General features: G+C 44.8%; 2 protein-coding genes across 4 annotated transcripts in view; one reads left to right on the forward strand and one right to left on the reverse strand.

Annotated features, from left to right (window-relative positions):
* RAD54B (RAD54 homolog B) overlaps nt 1-3,928 on the reverse strand; it is a 694,602-nt gene extending 690,674 nt beyond the window's left edge. The window contains exon 1 of the mRNA XM_086966002.1: nt 3,847-3,928. The gene's annotated coding sequence lies outside the window, so the exon portion shown is untranslated. The remainder of the gene's footprint in view (nt 1-3,846) is intronic.
* LOC147724452 (RING finger protein 151-like) overlaps nt 1-13,908 on the forward strand; it is a 285,148-nt gene that overhangs the window by 13,153 nt on the left and 258,087 nt on the right. The gene's annotated exons all lie outside the window — the stretch shown is intronic.

Genomic DNA, 13,908 nt, shown 5'->3' on the forward strand with positions numbered 1-13,908 from the left:
TCTCAAAGAGTTCATATAGCTCATCTCCGCCATAACACATGAGCAAAGAGCGCTTGACTTTGCTGTCGGTCTCACGGACGCCGATAAAGTAGTGCTCCAACCGTCCAATCCACAGACGCCATCTTGCCGCAGCCGTGGGTGGATCCGCAAGTTCGCTGAACGGGGGAAGCGGCGCTGCGAGGCCATGCCCGGGGGGGGCTGCAGCAGCGGCTGCCGCGGCGCCAGGAGCTGGACCAGGAGCACCGAGGGCCGGCACCGTGGCTGGAGGACCAGTAGGAGCAGGTGGCTGGTTCTGAGCAGGGGTCGCGGCAGTAGCACCACCATCGGCCTGCTGTAGGCTCATGGTCGTAGCAGCAGGAGCACGTGGAAAAGCACGAAGTGTGAGGCCAGGACAGGTCCGGACGGGCAGGCACGGTGGGGAGCAGGTCCCGCGTGGCAGAAGAGGCAGCGCCGGGTATCTGGGTTTCCGGTCCGGGTGAGGCGTGCAGAAATAAGCCTTAAGAGCTCAGGATGGCCAGGGGCGCAGTGTTGGTGGTCGAGGCAGCAGACGTGACCTGAAATGAGCCGGGATTGCAGCCTGGACGAGGGCCGAACACGCCCTCCGAGTGAATGGCAGCGTCCGCCCGATGCGTGATAATACGCAGGGCTCTTCGCACCGGTCGGCAGCCTGACGCGTTAGCTGAATCAGGGCTTACGCGACCCGGTGCAGTGTGCGCATGCGCGAGCCCGCGGCTCCAAGCGCGGCCGCTGAAGAACGGGCGCGAGGGCCGAGGATCACCCCCCGAAGCGCCGGCGGCAGGCGGAGAAGCGCACACCAAGGCAGCAGGAAGGTGAGCGCGGGCGTGAGCGCTGGCAGGCCGCCGAAGAGCGGGCAGGGTTTGCGGGCCGTCGGCTGCGGCCTCGAAGAGGCGCGAGCTCACCTGACGCACCACGGCCTGGTGCAGGTCACACGTGGCAGCACCACGGCGGGGGCTCGCTGAGCAGGGCCCGGGTGGACACGAGGGCGCAGGATGACCGGCACAGCTGCGTGGCGAGGCGCGGGTAACTGAGACCGCTTCGTCGCCAGTGTAGTGTCCGGAGACACGGGGGCAAGGGATGCCTAGGCCGCAAAGTGGGGCCTAACTATAACTGTGAAGAAACCACGCAACACTGACTGACAGTTAGGGCCAAAGAACACGAGCGGTCTTCCGGCCGTTTATTTATACCCAGGGGCTACCCCGCCCCTGAGGCGTATGCGTGCGTGTGTGCGTACGTGTGCGGACCGGGTGGCTCCGTTACTACAGCCTCTACCAGCCCGGGCAACACCATCACATCCTATTGGCTGACAAGCTTCCAGGAAAGCTGGCAGCACTTCGAGGGGTCCCGCATGATTTCTTTATTGCGTGCATGCATGGGTACATACAGCACAGGAAATATAGTGCAGACAGTCCTTTTTCAATGCCTGATGAGGTGGGCTTCAGGCGGCAGGCAGTGATAGACACAGAATGGCCTTTTTACTAGGAAACAGAAGCGTTTCTCTGCCGATTTCGTTTTCTTCCAATGACTGAAACACTGCATTGCCATTATTTTTGAACAGTCAGTTACGGGCAATGATTAAATAAATATGTCATATTTATTTAATCATTGCCCGTAACTGACTGTTCAAAAATAATGGCAATGCAGTGTTTCAGTCATTGGAAGAAGACGAAATCGGCAGAGAAACGCTTCTGTTTCCTAGTAAAAAGGCCGTTCTGTGTCTATCACTGCCTGCCGCCTGAAGCACACCTCATCAGGCATTGAAAAAGGACTGCACTATATTCCTGTGCTGCATGAGACATTCAACGTTAAAGGTTTTACTGTGAAATATAAAAATGGCATATTGTATAACGGCTCCATTAAAATAATGGCCCTGCATCAGGGAGGGCGCAATTGTTTTTTTATGCAAACACAGACCGGGCCCATTGCTGCTTGCGTGTGTTAGCACATTAAAGTAGAGCTGTCAGCTTCGCTAATGCTTGTTTAAATTAAAATGTAAACTTCTTTAATGCAACGGGGACAAGGGTGCAACTGAAATTATTCAACAGGAAACAGAGACAAGTGGAGGGCATTTGCACCCCCACGCACGATGCTTTTCAATTTCACGTTGTTCAATATTCTTGTGTTAATGGTATACTGATTTAAACTCACTGACTTGCTTTGTTGGTCCCCACGGTTCTCGGTTCTCCTTTAATAAATTCTGAGATCAACCTCATTTAGTTAGAAATATGGCACTCACAAACGTGCTGGTGACATAAGTGATTTCTGTTGTTGATTGTAAGGGACTACAGTGCCCTGTGCCAGCGAGTTCAGCCTGCGAGTTTGGAGTACATGGTGATATGAAAGCCCCTTCTGCAGGTGGTTGTTAGTCTGTCAGTGCTCTTAGCGTACGCATACATGTTTCATTACCGAACCCCTTTTTAATGTACCCCTTCTCCAGAATTTAGCAGAGGCGGATCTGTCTCTTAGCAGTTTTGTACTTTTTCTGTCCTCTTTCCTGAAGAACTACATTTTGAAGCCGTATTGGACTTTTCTAGTAGTATTTTTTTTACTGATTACATCTGTTATTTCTGGGCTGCTTTTGTGGGGTATATGTCACAAATGTATTACTTTATACTGGGCCGGACTGGGATCCAAATTAAGCCCTGCCAAAATGTTCTTACCCGGTGGACTTTACAAGGCGAGTAGACCTCACATATTTGCTTGCTCACTGCAGTGCAGTACTAATATTGATTTACGCCTCACCACTTCCAAATGTCAACAGCCGCCACTGATCTAATCCCTTGTCTAACGAGACCCAGTCCTTGATGATCAGCTGGTTTAGATTAGGGAACGGTTGGGCCCAAATTCTTTTAGCGAATTCCACAATGGCCCCCGAGGCTCGGGCTAAGGTGTTCCTTTTATGCATACGCTGCATAACCCATGAGCGTCAGTCGTCAAAGAGAACCCCCAAATACGGGAAGGCAAAAACCTTAGTTAATTCCATATTCTTACAGTAGAAGTTAGCCTTCCTTGCTCTAACAGAGCCGATGGACATGGAATGGGACTTTTTAAAAATTCGTGACTAGGTCTAGGGAGTCCATAAAATCAATAAAATAATTTAAAAGAGTTTGAAGCCCTCTTGAGGTCATTGCCAGCAAAACCGTATCATCTGCGTAAAGCAGAGCCGGGATAAATTTTGTGCCGGCCCTTGGGATGTCTTAACAACTGGAAATTAAAGAAGGCCCTAAATTATTAATGTAGAGTGTGAACAACAGAGGGTCCTAAAATGCACCCCTGTCTCACCCCTCTTTTAACGGGCCATGGGTCTGTGAGGCTACCATCTTTATTATAGCGCACAGAAGCTATGGTATTCTCATGCATGGCCGCCAAAAAGGAGATCAGATCTGCATCTAGACCCATTCCATGGAGTATCGCCCATAACTTTGATCGATTAACAAGATCAAAGGCAGAAGATAAATCCATAAATGCCAGATGCAGGTCCCCCCGCCTAGTGACCGTCTACTTTCCAATTATTAGGTGAAGATTGAGACATTGACCCACGGTACCTTTGCCCTGCCTAAAACCGTATTGGAGATCAGAAATTATGTTATTCTGATCCAGCCAATCCGTTAAAGTTTGATGACCAGATTTAGAATATTTGTTTTGAGATTATATATATATATATATATATATATATATATATATATATATATATATATATATATATATATATACATATATACCAGACACGAGAGGTGATATACAATGTGTATATCCACATAATAAAGATATAGATTTACGTAACTTTCTAATTCATTTTGTTAAATTAACTAATTTAATTATCCTTACTTGAAACTTCTGCACACCTTACGCTTTATTTGCACTCCAGTTTTTTTTCCACATCGTCTCTTATCAGGATGTCGGGGGGAAAATCATTTAAGCAGTGAAAATCATTTAATCACCACATCTGCAACAAAAGGGAGTACAAACAGGTTTATTGCATATGCCAGGCTAGTACAGATTAGAGAGCGACATGCTATAAGAAAAGCAAACGTCATTCTCAACTTACACACACTTCGAGTCTAGTCTTATAATACTAATTTTGGCTAACCTCCAAAACTCTAATACAATATGAACAATAGAAAAAGCTTCCTGCTTTTCCGTTATGTCGCACCCAGATTACATACATTTCCTGCAGCTTTTCCCTTTGTTTGTGACTTCTCACGCCAGACTTACATATTACAATTGGAACATTTATGCTGTTCCGAATTACCTGTTACACATTGAAGACAGGAAGTTTCTCAGCCAGAATACAATGGGAAGAAACAGTGGCGTCACTAGGGGGGTGCGGGGGGTGCGGACCGCACCGGGTGACACCAAACATGGGGTGACACCAATCTGTCTGGTTACGCTATGTCACACAGCTCTGCAACCTCGCCTTTGGTCTGCAAGAGCACCTGCTTACAAAATACTGCAATGCACCCCACGCACGCACCACCTACTACCCTAGTGGTAGTGGTGATGCATGCGCGGCGGCTGCGTACCCAGTTTGTGGGTCCCAGGGCCGTCAATCTTACAGCTCTACCAATGACGGCCCTGGGACCAGCCCCCGCGCTGAGCTCGTCTGACGCACTACACCACCACGCACTGAGACTCAGTGAAAACAGTCTTGGCAGGGAAGTGCTGCTGGGCGATTTGCAGAACGCCTAGGGGCCCAGCCACAACCACAATGGAGTCTAAAGTCCAGAAAAGGTAAGGACACTTGTCCTCCTCACCATTTAAAACACAGTTAAAGCAGAGTTACCCCACTGCTGCTCTTCACGTTTAAGTGGCGCCATAAATGCCTCATATTTCACAGTTTTGTTTCGTTTCTTTCAATTCCACTCCCTTTATGAAACAAGCACAGCCGAGGCACAGAGCCGGCAGCGGACGGTGCATAAGGCGCTTTAGGGTTCCCACTTAAATCTGCTAATATCGTTACCGAGAGCACAGGAGTGCAGCGTTTAACGGCCTTTTTTAACTCCAAGCGGGAAGGGTTTGAACGTGTAGGTTGGGGTCTGATAGAACTTATAGCGTAGCAATTATGCCAGGGGTCCGGCCAGGTGCAAGCAAGGAACACGCAGTCTTTCACTGCTGCTGGGGTAGTATAGACGTAAATGATCAGGGCCAGGGTTCAACGGGCCCCGATACGACTGCACCTGCTGGACCGATGGTAACTACTACGCACCTTCTAGAAATGTGATCCATACTAGCAACCCGGTCCCACAGCGTGATTCCCACTTGTCCAGCGCAGTTCTCCGTTTTTTTCCGCTGCTCAACTGCATATCTGACAACCAGTGGCCCCCTTTGATGAGCGGGATCAGATGTTTACGAGGTTTGTACCATTGAAGTGAAGGGAGGGAAAGGTTTTGAAAGTGGTGCGGGTTTGCAAAGGGGTGATGACCCCATGGAAGTCTTTGGCAGGATGCCTTTTTTTAGGAGGGTAAATATAATTGAATGGGTTGAACCCCTCAAAATATGGGCAGTTGACAGGTATGCTCGTACGGGAAAAAGGAGGCTTGTGTGCGTCATATTGCATCTGTGCATGATGAGAAACAAGTTTGAACACAATATTAAGCACAGGGTTTTGCAGATGTTTTTGAGGTAGTGATAAAAGGGACATGCATATGCTAGCAGCCAGAGCTAAGATTTTTGGTCATCGGTCCCTTTGAGTCCATGAGTGTTGGGGGATAGGTGCCGGTGCTAATGGGAGGCTGCAAGTAAGGCTTAATATAACGTTCACCCTGGAACTCAAATCCCATACATTTCTCAACTTGAAACCGCCTGTGACTGTCAGCCCCTGACCAATCACGTCATTTGAGCGGGTGTGGATTGTGCCAGATTCTGCTGCTCTTTATTCATACTCTCTGCTCATCAAATGCACTACACCTGGGGTGTATTTTCGCGCTCGTTTTTTACCGGTGAAGCTTCAATTATAGAAAAACAATGTGTAGATACTTCTCGTGAATGCATTTTAAATGCGTGTAAAATTAGTCTTGATAGAATTCCGGCTCCTTATTTTATCAAGTTGTGTTATAACTTTAAAAAATATAAATTATATTTTCGTATGTTGTGAGGTCGGGATTCGAACCCATGACTTTTTCTTTGTTATATAATTCATTTAGCTCCTAGTGCTAACGCCGTTGATAAGATCGCCCTCATTTATTAAATCTTCAGTCCGTTCCTCTGGTGGCTATTTACTATATCAGGGGTAGCCCAAAATTACATTTATACTAATTGATATGCAGATTTCAAACTGGACGGCCTTATTCTTGCTATTAAGTTCTTGAGATTCCTCATTATGTGCATGTTTTGACTTACGATTATCCTTTACAATTATTTGTTTTTCTAAACATGACCTACTGTCGCTGTTATGTTATTTTCGCACTCCCAGGAGTACTCGCTAGATCTCTCATTCTCTATACCTGTATATTTATGTACTAATTTCTTCACCGCTAACTTATAAAGAAAAACACTTGTCACACTTCGTAGTATTTATTTATACGCTTAAAAATATATAAACTTAAGTCTTGACACTCATTGTCTCAGGTTGTGGCTCCTATCAAATTGTTACTTATCAACTTGCAAAACTACCAATGTCTAACACCCTAAATGAATGTTCCATGTGTTGGCAGGTCGGGAGTCAAACCTACAACCTTCCTTCTAATATATGCCTCCTCCAGCTTCATATATATATATATATATATATATATATATATATATATATATATATATATATATATATATTCGAACACAAGCTGACTATCCACGTCAGAAAAACGGCAAAAAATATATAGATATATATATATTTCCATGTGTTGTCCTGAAGCGAAGCCGCACTCCCCATCAGGTTTCTAATATAGTGGAAAGAACCATGATGCTTAATAATGTAGTTCAACGTTATTGTTTGCATATGGCCCGTGCATGGAGCGGACGCTGGCTGAGTGTTCAAGCATCATTCAGTTCACAAGCCAAGCACTGGAAGAAGGTGCCGCACTCCTTCCCCCGAGCTGGCGAAGAGCTCTCTCCCGTGGCTGCCAGCCAACAAAATTTCCAACAGTAAGTACTCTTCAGAGAGTCCGATGCGCAGGGGATATCGCCAAGGCCCCCCTTGCACAGTCAGGAACCCATGTTCCTTAACCCTTGACAGAAGGCAGGGAAAGGACTCCAGGTACCTCTGAACCGGGGGAGCGTCCCTGCCATGAAAGCGCCTAGGGCCTTGCACCACACTCTCTTCACTCACAAGGAGGCACCACACACACAGCCCGTGCCCCTCACTCACATAGACACTGCACTGAACCCTTGAAAGACTCCCAAGATGGACTCTCGCACCAAGTGGGATGCCAGTGTCCTGTGCAACCCGGCACCGACCTGATCCCCAAAAGCCATGCACTGCCACAAGGCACCCTCCCGCCTAGCAGACTATCCCTCCTAAAGCTTTATGGCACCCCTAGCCCCCCTCCCGTTCACCTCACACAGTGTGCTGCAGCAGCGCCTCTCTCCTCTGTAATAGTCCCAAAAGAAAGAGTGTCAAGTGACATGCTCTTGAGTGCTTACCACTCCCCAGCCAAATTACTTTGCCTAATTTTTGGCTGGCTGAACCCTAGTGTCCCCTAATTATGTGCTGCCTAGTAACTTCCCTATGTGTAATCGCATGTTTTACGATTCCTATGGATTTAGTCTCCAAAAAGATCTAACTTCTCATGGCTGCAATATTTATTGTTGAACACAGACTGTACAGCCGAGGGTTTCATGTCTTCAATAGATGCCAAAGGGGGGGGCTGAACTATTTTACTGTAGTAAGGTCGCACCTCGGTGACCTCCGACCCGCCATGACCCCACAAAACAGGTGATCATCCCGCGGGGAAATGGAGGTCGCTGCTGCCAGACTGTTGTCGGTATGCCCACTGCAACTGGATTCTGCGGCCATTCCCAGGACTCAGAGGCGGTCCTTACTGGACAGCTCGAATGCGCCCGAGGAACCCCAGATCAACAGTGATTCTGAGGGGGTGACACCATGAGTTTCGCACCGGGTGACACCAACCCTAGTGACGCCACTGGGAAGAAAAAACACTAAAGCCACTCCGCATTTCGATCTTTTTTTGAAAGCAGGCTGTAGGTTATTTCCAGATACAAATTTGCAACTTAACATGCCCGTTTAACCACACATTTAAACCACATTATACTGTTTACCTTTCTTTACATGCTATTTTACAGTTTGTGGGCAAGTGACAGGTAAAACAGAATAATAATAAATAAATAAAGTTATCAAAATGAAATGAATGAATAATGAACAAAATAATTAGGGCCTAAATCTAAATTAGGGTTTTGATTCCTTTCAAGGATGTGCAGAAAACTATTTTAACCACTCCAACATTTGAGAGAAAATGGAAGCGAAGCACAGGGATATCAAGTGTTATGCTTGAGATCATACATCTTTGTTCCGGTGTAGAAACATGAACCAAAACACAGACCTTCTTCTAGCAAAGTGTTACATTTAGGTACTAGACAACATTGCCTAATTTTCATCCCTCTCCAGTCCATTGGCTACAGTATAGATTGCTACAATGAATAGTAATGTACAAGCCAGCAAATAACATCAATATATCTCATTATATATAAACATATTCACAGTTCAAACGAAATTCGATTTGTAACAAGTGCTGGTAAAGTTAATAAGCCTGGTTTTTGTGAGGTGAAGCATGCTTTGGTGGTGCTATCAATGGTAATGCTGGTGATGGTGAAGCTAATGGTGATGAAGATGATGATATTAAAGGTAGTAGTAGTAGTAATGGCTTGTACTAAAGTAATGACAAATGCATAAAAAAATAAAGCTGATTCAGGAAAAAAAGAACAAAATAGATTGCGTTCCTACAGCGCGTATATGTGATAAAGAAGTGAATGGGAGATGATCAAGTGTATTTTTCTTACGTAAAATAGCCCTACAACTACAAGCTACCTAAAAAAAGACAGAATGATACACCAAGCAGCCAATAGCGTATGGTGAGAAAGTGACATTTTCTTGGTGGTTCCTAAGCCAACTATGTATATCATGAAGAAGTCGTAAAATACGTTATATAGAGAGCAGTGCTGTGAAGCTTGATACAAAACGTGAATGAATAAAAATTAAATAATGTTCTTCTTGCCCAAAATCTTTTATTTGTTTAATTATGTCTTCATTCCAATAAATAATAAAATTTTTCGCAATCCTATATCTAGTATGATCACACTAGTATGGGTGGGCAAACAAGCTAGGATTAAATGGGAGACATGCACTTGGATATGAACAAGGTGTTCTAGTGGCACAGGGCTGTGTTCTTTATTATCACGGTCCACACGCGCAATGTGCATATTATTGGTTGCCAGTGGCAGCTGGTGACATTTAAAAGTGGTAGGGTGTAAAAGTTTGTTAGGAGCAACACGAGCAAGCTTAACGCCTTAACCACAGTGGGTTTTCCGCCACGGTGCGGGCGTTCTAATGGGTGGGCAGGGCGCCGTTGGCCGACAGTAGCACTAGGGAGGTCATGCTCCCGTCGGCCGACGGGAGCACGCAAGGGGTTAATGGACAAACGTTGGGTCCAGGCTGGATCTTCCTCCAGAGAAAAATTTTAAAAAAAAGATTGGCTAATGGTGCATTTTAAAGCAAATTAAATTAGTGATAAAGCAAGGATTAATAAGCAGTGGGAACGTGTAGTCTTGAAATATTAAACACATTAAAAACTGCCCTATATCTTACTGCATTCATTTGTTCAACAGTTACTGTAATGTGCAAATGGTACAACGCAACAACTTCAGCCTTTTAAAGTGTGCGCTTTCCCAGTGTCTTGCACCGCATGCATCATCAACTTTGGAAGAAAATGCTCTAACCAAGCTTCGGAAAGGACCCACTGCTGCTGATTGCAATCAGTTATATAGAAATATGTGCAGACAGGTCTTTAAGTGGGATGAAAAATGTGGGGGCTCTCTAAAAGGGAACACGTAAAGTAAATTTCTGTGATTCCCATAGCGTGCTACCTGATTGGTATTTTGGTTTATCTCTGAGATGTAATTGCATCCAGATATGTAACACAACTACTGACGTACAGCTAAAACCTGTCAGTACAATTGGCTTTTTAAGCTGTTTAAGATAAATAAGTAACAAAAAGTATTTGTTATAAATAAATAACCCTCAAAATGTTTAAATTCTGAAATTTTAATAGCATTGAGGCCTGTGGAAGGAGTTTCGGCCTTCAGTTAAGTGCGCTTTATGATATGTATTTCATTTTTCTCTGCACATCTTGTCCATCTGCACACCTTCAACCACTCGTTCCTCTTCAGCACCCTCTTTCCACTCTTCCCGAATGCACTTCCACGCATCTCCATCCCTTCACTACTTACAAACATACACTACAGTCACTCACATTTAAGCAATTCCTTTTGCACTGTAAATATTTTCTGTGCGCCCCTTTCACACACATTTCAGCAGAATTTTAATTGCAACTGGAATACATGATCATTGTTCTGTGTGCTCTGCAGAGCGGCCAGCCCACAAACAGGAACTTTGCTTTGGCTTCAGCGTCAGAGCACCCAATCAAAGCCCTTCATAAACACCTAACACGGCTCTAAGTATGCAAGGAAAAAAAAAACCAACATGATTAAATAGCTAACTCTTGAGGAAGTTTAAGTAAAAGTTGAAATATGAGAGTAACTAAATCACTGACATGCACTGCCTTATGTTTTTAACACTCATTGTTCGTAAATCAGGAGGGAACCCACTTCTCCAAGATTACTGCTTATTACAGTAGAGTATGAGAGATCTTAATGTATCCTACCTAAATGCAAGACAGAGCCAGTCCTAGAACAGTTCTCTAATGCACAGCCTTCCACGTTTTCCTGTCTCTATCACTGTATGTAGACACTTGAATTAGAGATCTATTGTCATTTACTTTGTACACATGCTCACTTTCAAAGCACATTCTGTCATAATAAACAAGACAGTATTGCAACTGCTCTCCCAGCTGAAAAATGTAATTTCGTCCTTTCTGAAATGGGTTTCATAGCTGCAGTGCAATCACTGGTTCTCTCTGTCATGGTCAGAGGCAACACTTTGCTCACCTCTTTATCTGACACCACTCTGGCGCTCCTTAGAGTCTTCCTGCATGCCGTGTCACATTTCAAAAGTCTGAAGAAATGCAACCACAATACATCAATACATTAGAACTACATTAGCTCCCGCTCCAGTCTGCATTCTCTTCAGGGTGAGCTGCATCACATTTAAGGCCATCATAAAGACTATCGTGTTTACCTGGCCAATAAACTGCGCCCCACAGACAGACAGCATCACACAAGGAGCCAGGACATCACCAATCTGGCCTTCTCTGTCTACGCTCCCAGGATAATGTACAACATCCCTATTAACATCAGTACTTCTCCTACCTTCCTGCCATTCTGGGATTCCCATCCCTTAAAGGAACACCCTCCACACATTAGGAACTTGCGAGTTACTTTCCCTCAATGAGTGACATTGTATCATACCTCTGGGCTCACACTCATTGTTATGCACACTGTTACTCCCTAGTTGCGTTTGCACCAAACACCTTCACATACATGCATATATACACTTCTGCACCAAGACAAACGATGGATAGTAATCTAAGTGTTGTCCAATCATCTTATCTTAAATATTCCCTATAAAAAGTTTCCACTTATACCATCATCTATATAGTCTGTCAAAAAGTGGTTGCTATGGTTCACCCCATATATCCTCACCTAGACCCTGATGGCTTCTTGCCTAATGTGATCAGCTCCTTATTTAATACAGAATTCTGCAATGCAAATGTTTTGGCATATAATAGTTTCATAGGGCTATTAATGTTTGAAAGATTCTAGATATGCAGTAAAAACATTCAGTAATTATTTTGTAATATCTTTGAATGGTTTTTGAAAACTGGTAATGAACTATTAATATAAATCATGTTTTGGCATTAATGTTGTTAAGGGCATGACGATTGGACCAGTTTTAATGTCATAGAGCAGATAACCTCCCACTGTAAGCACATAGCTCTCGTTTTGCGCTTGACTCCGATATTAGGATCAACTTCACAAGCGAACAAGTACCCTGGCCTGCTTGTCTTTTGGGTCCATTTCGCAGGGGAACAAATGCAGCAGCTCCACTTTGAACTGACCAGCAACTTGCAGCCAGGGCCTGCGGTGTCACAGTGGAAGATGGTTGGCGTAGCGAGGGGTCTCAGGCCAATATGCATAACAGAAAATTAGCATTCTAACACTTACCATTACCAAGAACATGGCACCAAAACACACATGCTTGCATCCAATCCTACCTGTGATGAATGGGAAAGGGTGGGATCTATGCAGGGTAGGATCGATGCCTGTGAATGACGGATGGCTGCTCTTCCACAGGAATGAAGTCTCCTACCACTGAAACTGTGACGCTAATCGCACCACTGGCCTACAGTGCATACCACCATAGACCACAATATCAATGAAGGGCTTTAGAACAGAAATCCCTGCCTCTTGCGTCATAGTTCAGAAAGTTGATTTACTGCCTGGCTTCCGTCTTCTACTTCAGAGTGAGGCGGGGCAGGCAGCTTGGGACACACAGCCCAGGTTTGAATACATAGATTTGTTTAGCGATACGATTGTATCTCTAAATTAATCAATCTATTTAATATTTGTACAAGAATGTGAAGGAATTTAAGGAGGGTGCAGCCCCAGAGCCCTAATGGAGAATCAGCCCCTGGCTATTTTAGAGAAGGTTCTCACAAAAACCTTTGCAAGCCTACTCTGTTAGTTGTTCAGTGTCCTATTGTGTTTTTAAGGGACTAGATTATTAAACAAAGCATTTTTATCTGCAATATCCTAGTTAAATCATAAGAACTATAAGCACATAGCAAATGCTTTTGTCTAAAACGATGAAATCATATGGTGTGAGGAAGAAAGAAATACATTTTCTTTAATACAGTACATTTTGGAGCAATTATGAGTTATGCAGTCAAATACTAGCACTAAATTGGCATTTTCAAAAAGCGGTCATCTTATTTAAAGGGGAAGGCAAGAAAATACAAAAGAAAGTATGGCCTAATTGTGAATAATCAGTAGAAATTAGAGTTTTCTGCAAAACGTTTTGCTGCACCGTGATTATTAGCACGTTTAAGAAAGGCATATTTTCCACTATTCATATTGTTATAAAATTTCAGCTTTTCCTCACCTATCTTTCGTGCTTATAAGAAGGTAAACAGTAAGCATAGAAGGGCTGTTAACTGATCCTCCATGATGGTGTGCCTCTTTCAGAAAGGAAATATGTGCTGAGGAGTTGTGTGGTATTTTAGTTAGAATGTTCAGCTGTAGAATGTGATGATACTGGGAGCAAGAGAAACAAGCATTTACAATGCAATGGTTTTGCCTTTGTTAAAGTTAGAGCTATTGTCATTGCTCTTGACATTACTTTTATTTATGTTTTTTTTAACATAAATAAATGGCATTGTCATTTACAATGCCAATAGCTTAATCTCTCGCAAATGCCGCACACAAACACCTACAGAGAGCCCCCCCACACACACACAGAGCCCCCCCACACACACCCACACAGAGCCCTCCACACACACACCCACACAGAGCCTCCCCACACACACCCACACAGAGCCCCCCACACACTGCGAGCCCCCCCACACACTGCGAGTCCCTCCCCCATACACACTGCGAGCCCCCCCACACACTGCGAGCCCCCCCCCACACACACTGCAAACCCCCCCCCCCCCCACACACTGCAACCCCCCCCCCCCCCCCCCCCCACACACTAAGTTTGGCGGACTGCCTGCGCTGTAAGCCTGATTGCCCCCGGACAACGTCGGGGCAGGCTGCTAGTATTTGTAT

The sequence above is a fragment of the Lissotriton vulgaris genome, chromosome 4_1 (genome assembly GCF_964263255.1).
Source record: "Lissotriton vulgaris chromosome 4_1, aLisVul1.2, whole genome shotgun sequence".
NCBI lineage: Eukaryota > Metazoa > Chordata > Amphibia > Caudata > Salamandridae > Lissotriton > Lissotriton vulgaris.